At 36.7% G+C, this 18,952-nt stretch overlaps 1 protein-coding gene and 1 pseudogene across 3 annotated transcripts in view; one reads left to right on the top strand and one right to left on the bottom strand.

Moving 5' to 3' along the window:
- The window catches only part of TCF12 (transcription factor 12), a 349,904-nt gene that overhangs the window by 55,033 nt on the left and 275,919 nt on the right, over positions 1 to 18,952 (top strand). The window lies entirely within an intron of this gene.
- LOC102433540 lies at positions 14,824 to 15,542 on the bottom strand (annotated as a pseudogene).

The raw sequence follows: 18,952 nt of genomic DNA, 5'->3' as shown, positions 1-18,952 counted from the left end.
GAGGGATCAGAGGATGACTAGTTTAGTAAAAAATAAGAGTTGTTTTATACATCTATTTATTTTATTTTTTTTTTATTTTTTTTTTTTTTAAATATATTTTATTGATTTTTTACAGAGAGGAAGGGAGAGGGATAGAGAGTTAGAAACATCGATCAGCTGCCTCCTGCACACTCCCTACTGGTTATGTGCCGCAACCAAGGTACATGCCCTTGACCGGAATCGAACCTGGGACCCTTGAATCCGCAGGCTGACGCTCTATCCACTGAGCCAAACCAGTCAGGGCAAGTTGTTTTATACATTTTAAAGTTAGGTATGATAGGCCTTAGCCGGTGTGGCTTGGTTGAGTGTTGTTCTGTGCACTGAAGGTAGCAGGTTTGATTCCAGTCAGGGAACATACCCAGGTTGCAGGTTCAATCCTGGTCCGGGTGCGTATGAGAGGCATGGATGTTTCTCTCTCACATCAGTGTTTCTCTCTTTCTCTCCCTCTCCCTTCCAATCTCTCTAAAATCAATAAAAAACATATTTCAAAATAATAAAGTCAGGTATTATACATTCTATAGCATCTGAAAGAAAATTGAAGCTCCTAGTGTTTATGAGAAGGCAGTTCAAAAAACAGACTTTACTGCTTCTGAGATAGTAATTGAAGGTGTCCAAACACACCAACAACAATGTGGCTTGTTGGAAAATGAAAAAAAGCTAGCAGAATAGATCCAGCTTGGTTTCGTTTACTTGTAAGATATTCCTCCCATAGATAGACCATGGTTTAAATTTAGTGGAAATAGACTGCGGGACACTAATTGTAGCTATATTTTCAGAACTTTGTGATTATATTGTGTAAATTATATAATCCTTCTTTGAAGGTACTTTCCTTTACCGAGGTAATAGTAAGTTCTAGTTTCTTTATTATTAAAAATTATCAAAGGATTACAAAAACAACAAAGACAAAGACAATCATACTTCAAGTTCAGCCAGCCAAATAGCCAGGGCTATTGTGTAAATTATCAGTTAAAATACACTGCTCAAGAAGCTAAAAGCTTGATTATTTTTATTTTTTATCTTTTAAGAAAGGGTGTAGATTGGAGCCATCAGTAAACTGATGGATTAGTTTGAAATTTTCATAATACCAAGATTAAAAGTCTAAATTATCATTAGAAAGCTTCCATTTTCACAGGATGTCTTATTTCTTTAATAGCTTCACCGTGGATTTTGTTGATTGTTTTAATCTTTTATCCTTTGCATTCTCTTTTAAATTCTCTCGTAATATTTTAAAGTTGTTATTGAAAGATAATGAGAATTAATTCTCTTTATTAAATCTCTTCATAGGCAGTTTACAGGAATCTTTACCAGTATTTTTGAAAGCAGATATACATGTAATACAATAAAAGCTTTTAAATAAATAAGTTATTTTCTTCCTCATATGGGAAATAGTCTTAGTTTCATATTTTTCAGATTTATAGTACTATGTGTTATTTCACACATATTCTTTTTTTAAAATATATATATTTTTTTTATTTCAGAGAGGATGGGAGTGGGAGAGAGAGAGATAGAAACATCAATGATGAGAGAGAATCATTGATTGGCTGCCTCCTGCACGCCTGCTACTGGGGATTGAGCCCACAACCCGGGAATATGCCCTAGACTGGAATTGAACCCCGGACCCTTCAGTCTGCAGGCTGATGCTCTATTCACTGAACCAAACCAGCTAGGGTTCACACAGATTCTTAACAGGTGTTTCCCTCAAACTGTTTCTTTTTTAAATACTTAAGTGTATTCATGGACTACCAATGCTCTGCATACATCTTTACAATTACACATTTATCCTTCAGTCATAAAAAGCGTAGTTTCTTTATTGCTGAAGCTCTCCAAGTGTTCTTCCCCCCATCAAATGCTTTTAAAGTGATCATTTATCAAAATACCCCAAGTACATTTTAATTCATTATATTTATTACTTTACACCTTCAACAAACGAATGTCTTCTATTTGTGTCCTTCTATGGAAAAGGTAAGAGTCTTACATTTCTCTTTAGTTTGTCACAGTAGTATGAGAATTACAGAACATAAAAACATCTACATTTCAGGGTTGCATTATGTATAACGCAGGGCTTAATGCATAAACTCAGGGTTGCTAACCCTACTCTCAGGGTCTCTCTTGTGGTTCTGTAAGTGAGTTGGTTGACTAATAGACTTCTACCTGAAGGACAAAATTAAACCTGATGCTAGGTTATGATAGCAGGGTGCAGGTTAAAAATTCTCAAAACACTAATTCCCACCTGTTTTCTTATCAAGTCTGATCAACTAGAATGAAAGGATATATGTCAAGTATATTTTAGAGTAGCATGTGCTTTAAAAAGGTAAAAATTTCAATCTCAATAAACAATCAGTCAATAAATTTCTAATTGAATCTCTTCTGTAGTTTTAGATATGTGTGGGGACCTTCAAGACTGTTAAGATGGTTTTTGCCTTCAGGAAATTATGGTTCATTTTGAAGAGACAACATTAATAACTATGAAAGAAATTAAATTCATGAGTTTTAGAATAATTGATGAGGTTCATGATAGTGGTAAAAATGAAAAGGTGAGGATTCGAACCTATTGATCATGTGGTTTTACCTTGAGCTTAAACATCAAAGGACATGAAAGCAGGTGAAGTTACTTTTCTGGGACTACTTTGTAAATCTTATCCTAGTCCTAGAATTTTAGGTTCTTGAGAGAATACTTCTGGGTTAAAATTATTTTATTAAAGGCTTTTGTAAGAATGTTTTATATAAAGGGATGTTTATTTTAATATAGGTTAATGTTTTATTTTTTAAAAGTGTCATTATTTTTTCTGTGTGTGTGTATGTTTTGTACCTTTGCTTATGCTGTGTCCTCTATTCACAATGCCTTTCTCTGACACCTTGGGTTCAGCATCCTCTCAGCTCCCATATTCTACTCCACATTCCTATGACAACCAGGTCACTTCTCATCTCATTTATGAACATGACCTTCAATTTCAGTCTTCTCTTTTTTTGTAAAATTTTGCTCACTTTTTTTGCCATTCATGTTTGATTTACTCATGTGATTCTCACCTCTCAAACTGGTGCTTTTCTTGAGGATACATATTACTTATATATGTATTTGTGATGCCTAGTATAACGCTGGGCACGTAGTAGATAGTTGTTGAATAAATAACTGAATTACCTAAATTCTCAATGCTCACAAGTAGTGGCTGGTGTTAGACATTTGTGGAGGATTCGGCTATGGTGTGATCATTACTACCATAGATTTGTCTAGATTTAGAGCTATAAGTCCTCATCTTTCTGTATTTTCAGTACTAAAGAAATTCAGGGTTAATAGTGATTCATCTAACAACATAGAACTTAGAAAAATCACATGATAAGACTGAATTCATCAGAGTTTATTGAAATAATAAGCCTTCAATAGTAGATTTTTAATAGAAAGTTTACTTTTATATAGTGTTTACTAATTCTAAATTTAGATGTAATTTATTAATTAATTCATTTAGCAGGTATTCATTGAATGCTAAGCTCCAGGCACTCAGGCTTTGGAGATACAGTGGTGAGCAAGACACATAGAAGTTCATGGAGCTTATTAAAAAATATAAGTAAAGAGTTTGGTGAATATACTCAGTAATTCAAAATTTTAAGCTTCTTTGGTTGATATAACTAGATTAATTAAATTCATTTAGATGATCACATTTTCATATGTCTAATTTAGTTAAAATGTTGTAAACAAGGTTTAGAGTATTGGTTTTTAAAAAATACATAGGTACCTTATGGTAATAACTTTATTGTTCTCATCTACTCTATAACAACAACAATGAAAGTATTTTTATAGAATAGTCAAGAAAAAAATTATAGGTAAATTTTAAATTTCTGTTGATTTTTAATGGTGATTACTTTCAATACAGATGGAGAATTGGAGCTGATTGAATTGGAGATGGTTCACTTTGCTGTGACTTAATAACTATCTGCTTCATTTACTTTTGAGAATGAAATGGCCAAGTCATTCAGTTTTGTACAAATTTGAAAAATTCATCTCAGTAAATATTTAAACACATTACCATTTCAAACAGTTTATTATTACATTTTAAAACTAAAAACCCTATGTCTATACCTTAATTACATAAAACATATCTTAATGTTTTATGTAAGATAAATGCTTTCTCTACAGACAAACAGCTGAAATAGAATCTTCTTGACTAGTGATTTAAATTAATTTAATTAAAAATTCTATATCTGAGGGGAAAACAGTTGCTCATCTCATCTAAAAATTACTAATTGAAAAGTCGTTTATATTCTGTTCTTATAATACATTATCTAACTTTCTTGCAGTAGATATGGATTCGGAATTATCTTTGGGGTAAGGTTTGAGGTAGGTAGAAAATATGTCATAGGTGTTAGTCTGGGATTAAAATATGTAACTTCTCCAAATGAGTTACTGTACAAAGCAATTCTAGAGTGACCATAGAGTATGGAGGCCAAATGACATATTTGAAAGCATACTTACAACATTATTACTAATGCAAGGTTGTTATTAGCAAAAGTAAATTATGATTCCTTTTGAAGAACAATATTAATAGCTATGAACGAGTTTAAATTTAGGAGTTTTAGAATAATTGTTGAATAAATAATTGAATTACCATAGTCTATGCACTAATTATTAAATAGCTAAAGTGAAATAGCTTCTTTTGGTGTCTATATTTCATCAAAAAATTTTCACATTCCTTTAAAATTAGTAAGACAGTAGTTTAAGTCATATTCTGTTATGACTTTTAAAATATTTTTACTGTTATTTTGTATGGCACACATTAATAGCTATGAAAGAATTTAAATTTAGGAGTTTTAGAATCATTGTAATTCAAGAATTTCCCATAATCTCAAGTAGCATTGAGAATATGGAAAATTCTTAAAATTCAAAATTCCTGGATTAAATATTTTCTGTGGATGTTAATATGGATTCAGCCCTCTCCTATACTTCTGTCTCCTCTAGTCACTCCAGCTGCTACTGCTGTCTGTAGTCCAGGATAAGCCTTTATTGGCAAAAGGGAGATTAATAAACATTAAAGAGAGGTGTTAAAGACATGAACCTTATTGTGGTTCCCTCCTCCCCTCCCTAACTAATTTATAGTAGGTTGCAATTAGTGGAAGCTGTATAGGGAAAGCAGACAATTATATAAACTTTACATTTTTCAAATATAAAAGTATTACTCCACAGTTTCTTAGCCTCAAACCTTGAGATTGGGTTTGTTTGAGAATCCAGAATTTCTTGAATTTTAAACACTGAATTAGGATATATACTCTATACTAGTGGCCTGGTGCACGGATTCGTGCACCTTGAAAGGAAATTAATTAGAAGAAATATTTTAATACTGCTATTCACCCTTTCTTTATAATAGACGTGTCAACCAAATTCACAATTGACAATGACAGATTGAAACACACGCGTGCAATTGGCGCCAGCAAGAGCTTTATGTATATAGACTAGAGGCCTGGTGCATGAAATTCATGCCATTGGGCGGGGTGTCCATCAGTCCAGCCTGCACTCTCTCGCAGTTTGGTACTCCTTGCTCCTTAATGCCCACCTGCTTGCTGCTCCTTACCTTTCAGCTCGCTGCTCCTTAGGGCTGCCTTGGAGGTGGGGGAGGCTCCTGCCACCGCCACTGCGCTCGCCAACCATGAGCCCGGCTTCTGGCTGAGTGGTGCTCCCCTTGTGGGAGCGCACTGACCACCAGGGGGAAGCTCCTGCATTGAGCGTCTGCTCCCTGGTGGTCAGTGTGCATCATAGCAACCGGTTGTTCTGCTTTAACAGTCACTTAGGCTTTTATTATATAGACTAGAGGCCTGGTGCACAAAAATTTGTGCACTGGGGCGGGGGTCCCTCAGCCCGGCCTGTGCCCTCTTGCAGTCTGGGACCCCTCGGGGGATGTCCATCTGCTGGCTTAGGCCTGCTCCCTGGGGGATCAGGCCTAAGCTGGCAGTCAGACATCACTCTGGCAGCCCAGGAGCCCTTGGGGGATGTCCACTTGCCAGCGGGGAGCAGGCCTAAGCTGCAGTCGGACATCCTTAGCACTGCTGAGGAGGCGGGAGAGGCTCCTGCCATCACTGCTGTGTTGGCAGCCGTCAGCCTGGCTTGTGGCTGAGCAGAGCGCCCCCTGTGGGAGCCGCACTGACCACCAGGGGGCAGCTCTTGCATTGAGCTTCTGCCCCCTGGTGGTCAGTGTGTGTCATAGTGACCAGTCATTCCCAGTCGTTCTGCTGTTAGGGTCAATTTGCATATTACCCTTTTATTATATGCCTGGTGCATGGGTGGGGTCTGGCTGGTTTGCCCTGAAGGGTGTCCCGGATCAGGGTGGGGGTCCCGCTGGGGTGCCTGGCCAGCCTGGGTGAGGGGCTGAGGGCCGTTTTCAGACTGGCCACAGCCCCTTCAGGGTGGGGGTCCCTGCTGGAGTGCCTGGCCAGCCTGGGTGAGTGGCTGAAGGCTGTTTGCAGGCTGGTCACAGCCCTTCAGGGTGGGGGTCCCTGCTGGGGTGCCTGGCCAGCCTGGGTGAGGGGCTGATGGCTGTTTGCAGGCTGGTCAAGCCCCCCAGCAGAGACCCTCACCCCTTGAGGGTGTGGCCAGCCTGGGTGAGGGGCTGATGGCTGTTTGCAGGCTGGCCACAGCCCCTTTAGGGGGTGTCCCCGCTGGGGTGCCTGGCCAGCCTGGGTGAGGGGCTGATGGCTGTTTGCAGGCTGGCCACGGCCCCCAGCCACCCAAGCTCCCAGTGGAGGCTGGCTGGAAGCAGGTATCTGGGATTTATTTATCTTCTATAATTGAAACTTTGTTACCTTTAGCGGAGGCCACAGCCGGCCAGGGCAGGCGGGAAGCTTGGCTTCCTCCATCGCCAGGGCAACCAAGCCTCCTGTTTGCTCCAGCTCCGTGGCTGCCGGCCGCCATCTTGGTTGGGTTAATTTGCATATAGTCGCTCTGATTGGCTGGTGGGCGTGGCTTGGCTGTAGTGAAGGTGTGGTCAATTTGTATGTTTCTCTTTTATTAGATTAGATAAGCTTGCTTAATTAGACCTGCTTTCTGATTTAGCTAAACTTTTTCCAGCCCAGTGAAGCACCCCAACCTCTCTTTCAGGTAAGTGTCAGCAACACAGCAGTAAATATCAACATGAAGGACATTATTATTGTAGATTATGCAGGGAGAACAAAGGGTAAAATATTTTACTGAAGCAGTGTTTGACTATATTCTGTTCAGTGAGAAAACCTGAAGTCATTTTCAAGGTCCACCATTTCTTACTTTTTTTCAGTCAGGTCAAGATTCTAAGCTTTGTAAATCTCTATTTTTTGGCTAATGAAAGGAAATTAGGATTCCATCGAGTCTCCTATATACCTACTCCAGGACTTCTGTGAGGATCAAATGAGATGAGGCATGGGAAAATGCTTCACAGACATTTGGTTAAAGTGTAAAATGTTTGCACCTGGCTATAAAACAAGTCATGTTCCTGGGCTGAAGAAACTCCAAGGATGCTAGTCGTCGCTATGGAGGGAAGCCAGACATTGCTACATGACATCATTACCCGGCCCCACAGCCACTGGGCTGCATTTTGCACCATGGGGTCTTGGCAACATCAGCTGCGATTTGGTGGACTGTAGCTCTGGGGTGGTGGCGGGGCCTGTGTTGAACTTGGGGGAAGCCCGAGTGTTGTTTTGTCGGTGCCAGGTCCACACTGCTGTTTCTCTGTAAATGACAAGTGTGCGTAATGGCAGCTCCTGCGCTGAGCGTCTGCCCCCTGGTGGTCGGTGTGCGTCATAGCGACTGGTCGCATGGTGGGAGGGACACTTAGCATATTAGACTTTGATATATATATATCTAGATACACACACATTTTTACAAATACATGCATGTACATACGTGTATATACAAATTTAGGGAAATGTGTATGTTGTGTGTGTGTGAGAAAGAGAGAGAGAGGTGGGGAGGGAGGAGAATGGGAGGGAGGGATATGTGTGTGGATGTTGATGGTAGGGATGGGGGAGTGGTGAACTGGGTCCATTTAGCTGTTTCATCTTTGTACTAGCTCTGGTCTGCAGTTTCACACCTTTGTTAGCACTTAAGCTCATCACAAATTCTCTTAAAAAAATAAACCCTAAAAATTCTATGTAAAATTATAATCAAAACATTCTGTGTGCCATACAAAATAACAGTAGAAAAAATTTTAAAAGTAACAACAGAATATGGGTTAAACTACTGTTTTACTAATCTTAAAGGAATGTGAAATGTTTTTGATGGCATATAGACACCCAAAGAAGCTATTTCACTTTGGCTGTTTAATAATTAGTGCTTGGACTATAGTTCAAGACAGGAAATGAAGAATATCTGAGCCAACTGAAATGGTAATCGGAATTTAGGTAAGCAGAAACTAATGATCCAAATTGGGAGTAGGCCAGGGCATTAGGGATTAACACCCTCCCATTATGAAAAATCCCATGACATCTCAGATGACCTCAGGAGGCTTTGAAAAATACTCAGATTTTAATATTACTTAACTGTGTTAAGTACCAGTAAATGTGGTAGAAATTACCTTTCTTTCTACTCAGTTGTAGCAACTTCAGGTCCTGACTCAGTCAGATGAAATGAACTCTTGGGTTGGAATGCTGTATTTCCTTCTTAAATACAAAAATCTTCAGTATTTCTTAGGTTAAATATGAAGTCCCAGATCTTTACAAATATAACTGTATAAGAGGATATACTTACATACACTTCCAGTGCTTCTGTGATGCTTTTTTCTCCAATTTCTGTGTTCTTTGCTGACAACAGCAAATGTGTGTACTTTGTGAGGTCAATAAATGCTGATTCCTGCAAGAAGAAAGCTCTTAGGAAGTGAGCTTAGACTTTGTGAAGAGGAAGCACAAAGAATGAGGCAATTGAATGAGGAGTATTGCAAGTGATTATTTAAAAGTGTGAGTCAGAAGCCAAATTAACTATATTTCCCCTGGGTCTACAGATTTTCAAAATAAACTATATATATATATATATATATATATATATATATATATATATATATATGAGAGCTCAATGACTAAAAAGTTATTTCCTGCAATATTTTGTAAATGATAGAATTTAGAAGTTAAATGTGTTAAAAGCAACAGGACCAACTATGAATGAGATTTTTTTTTTAATTAAATGGTATGTTTTGAAAAGTGGGCAGAAAGGGAATTGGAACATTTTGAAATTATGCCCAAGAGTTTTCAATCCTTTGTTAGCCTTCTGTGATGCTATAGATGACTGAAATTTAGAACTTGAAACCTGAAAGATTTATGTATTGGGATGATTCACATACTGTTGAGTTTCCACATGGCTTAAATTCTTTACAGGAACAGTTTTAAAAAACATAGCATGAGAACAGGATCATATTTATTTTATAGGACTTGAAAACCTGTGACCTATGTTCTAAAAATATGAAAGTGTGGTCTTATTCAAACTTACAAACAAATTGCCTTATATTATTGCTTACATTTTCACTTTTTTGTGTGTATTATTAATGTTGACTAAAATTAACCGAACATGTTGACAGAACCAGAAAAAAAAATTGAGCTTGTGTTGCTAAATAAAATATAAATGCTACTTTTTGAAATAAAACTTTACCCTTACAGACTGTTGTGTATGATATGTGTTTCCATGAGGAAATGTTGATTAAGTAGTTTCCATTTTGGTATTACAGTATGTTCTGTTGTAAGTTGCTGACTGTGGAAAAAATCTTTTAAGTCAAAAAAAGCAGCTAAGCTTAAACCCTTAGTATTTATTATGGCAGAAACCAGAAATAGAAATCTCCCAGCAATTTTATAACCTATTGAATGCCTGCATATCTTTTAGAGTAAATTAATTTCAGAAGTTTTAAAAAGAGGCTGTGACTATAGAACTGAGTTATTTTGTATATCCTTATATACAAAGGGTCTTTTTTTTACTTGCTTTACTAAATATATGTATGCAGTTCTTTTTTAAAAAAAGGAAAATTTAGCCTAGAGTGACAAATTGTCTCTGTTTTGTACATATGTAAGAGGTCTTAATCTATAATATGTAGATGCTATTTAAATATAATTCTGACAAAATTTGTTTGTATGTAGTACTTAACAGGATAGACATTTCAGATGAAACAAAAAGTCTTCAAAATCTGTTTTCTGTTAAATAAGTAGCTCATGGTTGGATTTTTGGAGGATTTTTAACTATCCTTGACAACAGAATCTGGATTTGTAATGTTAGTCTACATAAGTAAGATACATTTTTGAGGCTAAGGCCAATTCTTGAATTTTGATGTGTTCTTGCAAAATTCTGTAGTGAGATGAAGCCTTTGCCTTTAAATTGTTACTAATAGGGCTCTGGATTGTGTTTTTTGCTCTGTGAGTAAATGTTTTAAGTTTCTCTCTCAGTGCTTGCTTCTATCATCAAGAGAAGAGGGAGAGTAGAAAAACTCTTACAGCTGCCGTTTTAAGCAAAGTTAAGACTTAGTCTAGTCAGCGTTAACTGGCTATGGGAGCTTTGTTCCTTTCAGTAGTTTTGGTACATGATATGACCAATAGTTTTTACTTTTTAAAAGTTTGCAGTTTAATATTTTAATGATATTAAATTCTTTACCAGTTAACATTGTACTATAAAGGGAACAGAAATATGAGTGACACTTGGAAAGAAAAGCTGATGTTTGTAGTCTGATAAGTGGTATTCTAATTTAAATTTGTGGTTTGGGAGAAATAAATTTGGACTTTAACATCATTCAGAAATAAAACTTATGTGCATTTTCAAGATAAACTAAGGAAATAAACCATAAAGCAAAGACTGGTTTTTGTTTCAGAAAACAGAGATGTGACTTTAAAATGCCTTTTAACCAAAGTAAACCTCTCATTTATCAAGTTAGAGTTAAATTGGTCATAATGATATATCATATATCATGTATATTAGTATGCTTTCATATGTTTACCGTTAATAGTGGGCTTCAAAACAACAGCTAAGCAATAATTATTGAACAAGAAAATTAAAATACTATTTATGAAAACAATCATGATTGTTTCATTGTTTATACCTTTTAGCAGAACAGTTGTCTGATTTTTTAGTAGTAGCATTTTATTTTCTATCAGTAAAAAATATGTTTTTGTTTGAACTGTTTAGTTAATAAGAACTTGTATTGCCCAGTATGACTTTAGATGTTAATGCTATGGTTATATAGTGTATATGGAGTATGCATAGAATATATTTAGGGTTTTAGTCACATTTTTTACTATGTTTTGAAAGAAATATTGAAGCTAACATGAATGTAGCGAGATAATATTTGAATTAAACTTCAGATTATATAAAGTATCTTGTAGTGTGCCTGAAAGTTACTTCCAAAGTAGTGACCTTGAGAGTTCAGATGACAACTCTGACTTCTGATGAAACAGGGCCTTCTCTTTTTTATGTATGTGAAAGAATGTAAATGTACTATTTTAATTCTTAATTAACAGTTTGTAATGGTGAATACCAAAGTGTTACTGAGCCTATATGTAAGTACCCACATAACTGCAATTCAAGTCACAAAAATTTTTTGGTGTATATTTTCTTGAAAATTTGCACTATAATGTTCTAGTACTATATCCTGATCTTAACAATGATATGCTCACTTAAGAAGATTGGGAAAGTACAGGAAAAAAAGTGAGAATGCCATTTACCAAGATAAGTTAATTTTTATGTTGATCTCCTTCCCGTTCTTTTTCATGTGTATATCATGTATGTTTATACCAATGCTTAAGTTGATATTACCGTTTCTGTAATGGTATTAGATTTTAACTTTAAATATTGGTTGTTCCTTATGAACATATTTACATGCTAGAGCTAAAACTTACAGGGAAGCATAGTTTTTGCTTTAGCAAAGAAGTCAGACTTTTTCTGAAAGGAACAGACAGTGAAATATTTTAGGCTTTGCAGGCCAACAGGCAAAATTCAGGATATAACGTAGTTTCTCATAGTCATTTAAACTGTAACCATTAAAAATTTTAAAATAATTCCTAACTTAATAAAAACCAGACAACTGGCTGTAGTTTGCTAACCTCTGCTTTAGAAGATTATTTGCTTGTTTTTTTTATGTATATATATTTCTCAATGGGTGTGTGTATGTATGTTGCATGTGTCTAAATCTTTTTTTTTTTTTTTTAACAATTCTTGACACTACTACCTCACAAGCACTGAACCAGCCTGTGTGTTAAAACCCAAGTACCCAGATTATAATTCAATGTTTTTGCTGTAGGAATCAGTTTGCTGACTCCTAGAGGGAGGGCTGACCTTGACTTAGTAAATTACGGTACTGAGCTTAGTAGTGAACATAATTCAGCCTTTACAGAGAACAAGAACATGCCATACTTGGGTCTGATGCCTAGGAGAGAAGATACTGTGTAGGAGATGTTAGATCCACCTAAAAGTGTTACTTAGCCTTGAAATGTCAAGGCTGCCCTCCCATATCTAGTTTTCCTTGACCTGGCTGTATTCCCTTTTCAGTGTTAATTTTTCTAACTTCAGAGATGGCACTAAGTATTATAGAGTTTATTGTTATATACTAGAGGCCCAGTGCATGAATTCGTGCACGGGTGGGGTCCCTCAGGGTAGCCTGCAGGGATTGGGCCAAAACCCGGAGTCCAATGCCGCCTGCAGCTCCTACCTGCCAGTCCCGCTCATCCCGGCCCCACTGCGCCTGCCGCGGGCTCGTGCCCAATCAATCCTGATTGTGAGAGGCTCGTGCCACCACAGCAGCACTTGCCTGCCGTGAGCCCTGCGTTTGGCGCCCTCCCGAGGGGAGTGGCCTGTGGGATCGGGCCCAAACTGGCTTTCCAACATCCCCTGAGTGGTCCTGGATTGCGAGAGGGTGCAGGCCAGGCTGAGGGACCCCACCGGTGCACGATCAGGGCCAGGGATAGACCGCAGGAGGGCTCCCGGGCATGTCTGGCCCATCTTGCCTAGTCCCGATTGGGGCTGGCTGGCTGGGGAGGGACGCAGGAGGGCTTCAGGGCGTGTCCGGCCCATCTCGCTCAGTCCCCATCAGCCGGACCCCAGCAACAAGCTAACCTACCGGTCGGAGCGTCTGCCCCCCTGGGTGGTCAGTATACGTCATAGTGACTGATTGACTGGTCGTCTGTCTCCCCCCTGGTGGTCAGTCAGTGCACGTCATAGCGAGCAGTTGAGCGGCCTTAGCATATCATTAGCATATTATGCTTTGATTGGTTGAACAGTCGACTGATCACCAGATGACCGGACACTTAGCATATTAGGCTTTTATTATATAGGGTGGGTGTAAATGAGTAAAGGTAGAAAAGATAGAAAAAATAAACTAGCTGAAAATAAATGTCAAAACACACTTTTTCTTGTCTTGGGATTAAAAATTATGTCTTAAAATGTATCCAGCAGGGAAAAATTGCTGTAGCTTTGGTATTACAATGATACTGCTTATTATTAATTATATATTTTTTGCATGTGTGTAAATTTTACAGTTCCTATTTTCACATAATGTGCAAAGCTTTTCGAGTTAACTCTTGTACATATGTTTGTTGCTCTTTGTGATGTCTTCAGTGAAAGGAAATGTGTTTGGAGCAGAACAGTAGATTTAAAATAAGATTTCATGTTGTTATTTTAAGCTATATTCCTGATGATATGACATAAAAGCCAAAGTGTGTTCTGCCTTCTTTTTTAGGGGACAGATTTAAGTTGTGTATAGTTACTGGGCAATTATGTATGAAAACTTGATTCAAACAAAGTTCTGTCTTTTTAAATTTATCTTTATTGTTGAAAGTATTACAATTTCCCCCTCTTTTTTCCAATTGACCCCCTCCACCTTGCATCTGCCCCTCCCAGGCCTTCACCCCACTATTGTCTGTGTCCATGGGCTATGCATATATGCATATAAGTCCCTGGTTAATCCCCCACTTCCCTCTGAGATTCACGCTTTTATGTCTGAGTCTGATTCATGCTTTTATGTCTCTGGATCTATTTTGTTCACTTGTTTATTTTGTTCATTAGATTCCACATATGAGTGAGATCATATGATACTTATTTTTCTCTGATTGGCTTACTTTGCTTAGCATAATACTCTCTAGGTCACTCTATGCTGTCTCAAAAAGAAAGAGATCTTTCTTTTTTACTGCTGCATAGTATTCCATGGTATAAAAGTACCACAGCTTTTTTATCCATTCATATACTGATGGGCACTTGGGCTGATTCCAGATCTTAGCTATTGTAAATTGTGCTGCTCTGAACATAGGGGTGCATATATTCTTTCTGATTAGTGTTTTGGGTTTCTTAGGATATATTCCTAGAAGTGGGATCACTGGGTCAAATGGCAGTTACATTCTTTGAGGAAACTCCATACTGTTTTCCATAGTGGCTGCACCAGTCTGCATTCCCACGAACAATGTACTAGGGTTCCCTTGTCTCCACATCCTCGCCAGCACTTGTCGTTTGTTGATTTGTTGATGATAGCCATTCTGACAGGTGTGAGGTGGTACCTCATTGTTATTTTAATTTGCATCTCTCTGATGGTTAGTGACTTTGAGCATTTTTTCATATGTCTCTTGGCCATCTGTATGTCTACTTTGGAGAAGTATCTGTTTAAGTCCTTTGCCCATTTTTTAATTGGATTGTTTGTCTTCCTTTTGTAAGTTGTATGAGTTCCTTAAATATTTTGGAAATTAACCCCTTATTAGATTTATCATAGTTTAATATGTTCTCCCATGCAGTGGACTCCCTTTTCATTTTGTTGATGGTGTGTCTAGATTCTGTCTTTTTGAAAAATGTTTGTTCTTATTTATTGTTACTTTTAATGAATCTCATTTTTTACTAGACTCAGACTTAGAGGTAGAAGTTCTAGAGAGGGCAGCCTACATCTCTTGGCAATCTGTTCCTGGTGTTTTTCTTTGGCCTCCTTCATTCTCTTAGCCAAAAATTTAGCATATTCTGTAGCCTCTTCCTTATTTTTCTTAGCACTTTGTTTCTTCAGAGCAATATGCTGACGTTTGTGTTGCAGAACACATGGAGAAACAAGATGCTGAATCTTAGTCCTAGGTTTCTTACCTTCTTTGTTTAGGGGCTTACTCAACATATTGGCAGACATCATCTTCTTTAGAGATAGTGAAAAGTTTGTGGATTCTACTAGCTCTTTGGGACCCAAGCGATGAGGCATAGTAGTATCAGTGAGACCAGGAATATCTTTCTCCCCTTTTTTTACAATGACCAAGTTGAGAACACTAAGATTGACTTCCACAGTGCTACCTCAAACAGATCTGCGCTTTCTCTCTCCAGTCCTCCTTGGTCTATAACAGGAATGCTCCTTACTCAACAGCAGGCAGACATGGTCAGGGGTCAAGACACCCTGCTTAATGGGGAAACGTTGTTCATCATTCTGGACCACTGATTCAATTCTTCAGCCAGAGCATCAGCAGCACACTGTGGTCATAAGCTTCTCATACTAGGTACGAAGTTTATGCTCATCCTCCACTTCAGTGAGTTTCTGGCAACCAGTGGCTGGGAAAGAGATGTTCAGCTTCATCCTGAAGCAGCTGACCACCTCTGAGATGCCACAAAAAATAGCACAAAGTTCTGTCTTAAGATGATTTTCCTTTATGGTGCTTGTACTTCACAGGAACATTGCAGTGGTTCTCAACCTTCCTAATGCCGTGACCCTTTAATACATACAGTTCCTCATGTTGTGGTGACCCCCAACCATAAAATTATTTTCGTTGCTACTTCATAACTGTAATTTTGCTACTGTTATGAATCGTAATGTAAATATCTGATATGCATAATGTATTTTCATTGTTCCCGACCCACAGGTTGAGAACCGCTGATTTAGAGGGACATGGTGCTTGTATTTTTCATTTCCCTCCTAATCAGCAGTTTAAAAATATTGGAAACATGCATTTGAGTGGTAAATTCTAGATTGCATTTCATAGCTTGTGTTGCCTATAATACTGGAAATACTTATTTTAATAAGGGAGGGGTGATAATTAGTTTTCAGCATGGGCATATTTGCTGTTATTAATACTGCTGTACATGTCTGTTGACCTGTAACATCCTTCCTGCAGAATTAAGAACAGAGATAGTATGTGTTTTTAATGGGCCCATCTGTTCTTGGGGTATGTTTTGGAATACTGCTGAACTTTTAAGAATTTCTTAACAAATTTGACCAGAACTCTTAAAAATTTCCATGTCACACTTCAGATAAGTTAACTAAATTCTCAGGTTTTTGCTTTAATTTCCCAGTCCCCTCATATGGGACTAGTACATGGAATGAAAGATAATATTCCTGACACATTATCTCACTAAGTTGTTTTCCCCTAATAGTAAAGGGTTTGCATGGGCCCATTCTTCTCTGATTCCTTTGCCTTTTTTCTCTCCTCTTTCCTCATGAACTCTCCCTTCCCATCCAGTGACTGCTGTCCTACAGACCAAATCTAGGGGCATAGGAAAAAGCTGAATATTGAACTTGCATAGAAAGGGATTAAACTTGTGACCTTATGTTATCTTCCATGTAATTCTAATTACTGCATTATAATGTCTTAACTTATATAATTCCACCTTTTATAATTGGTTAACAAGTAAAGTGTGGGTCTATTTAAATAAAGTTTGGAGGAAATAAGTTCTCATTAGTATGCATTATGAAAAATGTCTTTTAGCCTATTGCTTGAATGATGATGGCCTGAAAATTTAAGACATTTAGAGTTAATAGTTTTTCATGGCAAAGCATTTGATATTTTTTAAAGAAATGAAAATAACTAATTTTTGTACCTTATTTTTTATATGCTCTTGTTAGAACTACAAAGTTGACTCATAAATAAGTAATTGTATTATAGTGCCCTTTTTATTTATCATTATTGACTGACATTGTATAAGGGTTGTCTTATAACATTCAGAGTATAGAAAAAGTTGACTAAAACAAGTCAATGAAGAAGTTTTTAGTTTATTTTGGAGACAAACACCTTTGTTGTATGATTCCTTAGATTTTCTTAAAAATTGATCTCCTTAAACTGTAAGACTTTCTCAAATCCCATCACCCTTAAATTTTGCTGTCATATTCTTTTGATCTTTTTTGTTGTTGTTCTTGTTTTAAACCTAAATTTTAAAACTTGTATTTCTTAGTCCCAGAGTTTGAAAGAGTTTAAAAATCACCCTTTTGAAAGAAAATGTCGTTAATGATTTTAATTTGAATTTACTACTGAAAGTCACTTAACATTTCCTTGGATGGTGATTCTTAACTAGTTACCTATAAATAGATCAGCCAAATAATACCTTGTAATGTGGCCATTGTGTCATTGTGATTTCATAAAGAGTGAGAAATCAAGTCCTTTTTTTATTTGTCTTAAAATATTATTTTGATTACTTTCCCTCAAAATAGTAAAGGTTTCATTTTCAGACAAAAAGTTGGATGAGCTGTATCATTTAGATCTAATTACAAATACCATATTATATTTTTATCATTTAAATAATTTTATAATTAAATGTAGTTTATTTTTAATAACATACCAGATATATCATTTAAAATTTTTTTCTTTCAGCTTTATTGAGGTAGAGTTGATATACAATACTGTATAAGATACATGGTGTAATAACTTACATATATTATGAAATGATTACCATAATAAGTTAACATCCATTATCTCATATAGGTAAAAAAATTAAAAATGTTTTTTTCCTTATAATGAGAACTTCTCTCTTAGCAACTTTCAAATGTACCTTATAGCAGTTAACTACAGTTATCATGCTATATGTTACATCCCCAGGACTTACTTATCTTTAACTGTAAGTTTGTGTGTTTTGACCACCATCATATTTCTCCTCTTTCCATCCCATTTCTGGTAAACACAAATTTAATATTTTTTTCTGTGAGTTTTGTTTTTAGACTCCACATATAAGTGAGACCCAATAGTATTTGTTGTTCTCTGACTTAATTTTACTTAGCAAAAGGCCCTCAGGGTCCATCCATGTTGTCACAAATGGCAGGATTTCCTTCTTTCTTTTTTTATTGCCAAATAGTATTCTGTTGTGTAAATACACCACATTTTCTTTATCCATTTATTTGTTGGTGAACACTTAGGTTTTTTCCATATGTTGGCTATTGTAAATAAGACTGCAGTGAACATGGGGGATACAGATGTCTCTTTACATAGTGACTTTGTTTCCAGTCACTTTGGATATATCCAGAAATGAAATTATTGAATCACATGGTAGTTCTATTTTTAATATTTTGAGCACTTCCATACTGTTTTCCACAGTGGCTATATGAATTTACAGTCCCACCAAGAATGCACAAGGGTTCCTTTCATATATTCACCAGCATTTATCTTTTGTCTTTTGGAAGATAACCAATGTAGCTGGAATAAGTCATTGTGGTTTTGTTTTTTATTTCCCTAATGATTAATGATGTTAAGTACTTCTTTACATACTGTGGACCATTTGACTATCTTTGGAAAAATGTCTGTCCCGGTCCTTTATCCAGTTTTTAATTGGATTATTTGTTTGTCTACTGTTAACTTGTAGGAATTGTTCATATATTTTGAATATATCTGAATATCGGATATAAGATTTGTAACTATTTTGGACTTTTGTGGTTCCATATCAATTTTAGAATTTTTTTCTACTTCTGTAAAAAAAATGCCCTTTGGAATCTTGATAGGGATCTCATTGAATCTGTAGATGATTTGGGTAGATGGATATTTTAATAATATTAATTATTCTAATCCATGAACACTGGATATCTTTCCATTTATCTGTGTCTTAAGCAGAGTCCCTTTTTTTCTGATAGTGCACTATAAAATTTTGAGGGCTTTGCAGTGATAGCATCCTATATAATAAAGAACTAATATGCAAATGGCCGTCACGCCATCACACAGTAACAGCTCAGACACTCAACACTGGGGAGAGAGGAATGGGGACTACCCAGGCACAAATGAGCTTGCAAGA

Source organism: Myotis lucifugus, unplaced genomic scaffold (assembly GCF_000147115.1).
Source record: "Myotis lucifugus unplaced genomic scaffold, Myoluc2.0 scaffold_23, whole genome shotgun sequence".
Classification (NCBI taxonomy): Eukaryota; Metazoa; Chordata; class Mammalia; order Chiroptera; family Vespertilionidae; genus Myotis; species Myotis lucifugus.
This window is presented reverse-complemented; position numbering and strand designations above follow the sequence as displayed.